We start from the raw sequence: 2,500 nt of genomic DNA on the forward strand, positions 1-2,500 counted from the left end.
ATAACTACAATAAAAACTACAACAATAATTATATCTACAGCATTGCAACACCAACACCATCAGTATCATCGGCGTGACATCTACCGATATCACCACCACCATGAAAATCTCTGCCATCACCACCACAACCATTAATACCACCACCGACGCCACTACCACCATCAATACCATCACTTCCATCACCATATCACTACCACTACCTCAACAGCAACAGCAGCAGCAACAACAACAACAACAACAACAACAACAACAACAACAACAACAACAACAACAACAATGGGACTATCACCAGTCCCACTACAACCACTCTCACCACCATCACCGCCACTGACATCACCACGCTCTCACCACCACCACCACAACCACCACCACCACCACCACCACCACCACCACCACCACCACCACCACTACCACTATTACCACCAATGCAGTCACCGATTCAAGCGGTGACAGAAATTGAAAGAGTCCATGAAGAAAACGGTTGGAAATATGTTTGGTGTAGGAGAATTCCAACTTTCCAGCATAGTTGGATGTCAAGCTAAGAAGAAAACTAACCATGCAGTGTTTGGTATAGACAAATGATTTTCCTGAAAAAAAAAATGTATATGTAAATACAGATATACATGTATATGTATATGTATGTATATATGTATGTATGTATGTGTATGTATGTATGAATATATGTATGTATGTATGTATGTATTAATATATGTATGTATGTATGTATGTATGTATGTATGTATATATGTATGTATGAATGTATGAATGTATGTATGTATAAATATATGTATGTATGTATGTATTTATATATGTATGTATGAATGTATGAATGTATGAATGTATGTATGTATGCATGCATGTATGTATGCATGTATGTATGTATGTATGTATGTATGTATGTATGTATGTATGTATGTATGTATGTATGTATGTATGTATGTATGTATGTATGTATGTATGTATGTATGTATGTATGTATGTATGTATGTATGTATGTATGTATGTATGTATGTATGTATGTATGTACACATATTCTGCCTTTAAGCTGTAGGGAACATATAAAAAGGTGAAAAGGGAGACGGTATATGAAAAGCTATCCTGAGAGATGAAGGATGATGAGAAAGTAGATAAAAAGTTATATTACAAAAAAGGCATCCCAAAGGTGCCATTCCGTGACGAGTTTAAGTAGCGTGAAGATGCAAAGTGGATAAAAAAGTTATCCAGAAAAGAGAGACATTACAAAAAAAGTCATCCCAAAAATACCATTTCATGACGAGTTTAAGTAACGTGAAGATGCCAAGTAGATAAAAAGTTATAAAAAAAAAAGAGATATTACAAAAAAATGATCCCAAAAGTACCATTTCATGACGAATTTAAAAAGCGTGAAGATGCATCAAGGATAAAAAAGTTAACCAGAGAAGAGAGACATTACAAAAAAAGTCATCCCAAAAATATCATTCCGTGACGAGTTTAAAAAGCGTGAAGATGCATCAAGGATAAAAAGTTATCCAGAAAAGAAAAATATATATGAAAAAAAAAATCCCAAAATTACCATTCCATGACGAGTTAAAGAGACGTGAAGATGCATCAAGGACGAGTTTAAGAAACGTGAAGATGAATCAAAGATATAAAGTTATCCAGAATTGAGGTACATTACAAAAAAAGCTATCCCAAAGGTATGACGAGATTAAGTAACGTGAAGATGCATGAAGGATTAGATAAGGTACGAGAAATTAGACTGAGAAACATGTTTCTAAAGGGAAACTAGCCCGATGAACATGTTTCTTAAGGGAAATTAGCCTGAGAAACATGTTTCTTAAGGGAAACTAGCCTGAGAAACATGTTTCTTAAGGGAAACTAGCCTGAGAAACATGTTTCTTAAGGGAAACTAGCCTGAGAAACATGTTTCTTAAGGGAAACTAGCCTGAGAAACATGTTTCTTAAGGGAAACTAGCCTGAGAAACATGTTTCTTAGGGGAAACTAGCCTGAGGAAAACATGTTTCTTGAGGGAATCTAGCCTGAGAAACATGTTTCTAAAAGGAAACTAGCCCGAGAAACATGTTTCTTAAGGGAAACTAGCCTGAGAAACATGTTTCTTAAGGGAAACTAGCCTGAGAAACATGTTTCTTAAGGGAAACTAGCCTGAGAAACATGTTTCTTAAGGGAAACTAGCCTGAGAAACATGTTTCTTAAGGGAAACTAGCCTGAGAAACATGTTTCTTAAGGGAAACTAGCCTGAGAAACATGTTTCTTAAGGGAAACTAGCCTGAGAAACATGTTTCTTAAGGGAAACTAGCCTGAGAAACATGTTTCTTAAGGGAAACTAGCCTGAGAAACATGTTTCTTAAGGGAAACTAGCCTGAGAAACATGTTTCTTAAGGGAAACTAGCCTGAGAAACATGTTTCTTAAGGGAAACTAGCCTGAGAAACATTCTGCTTAAGGGAAACTAGCCTGAGAAACATGTTTCTTCAGGGAAACTAGCCCGAGAAACATGTTTC

The sequence above is a fragment of the Oratosquilla oratoria genome, chromosome 31 (assembly GCF_046742065.1).
Source record: "Oratosquilla oratoria isolate Oo_2021 chromosome 31, ASM4674206v1, whole genome shotgun sequence".
NCBI lineage: Eukaryota > Metazoa > Arthropoda > Malacostraca > Stomatopoda > Squillidae > Oratosquilla > Oratosquilla oratoria.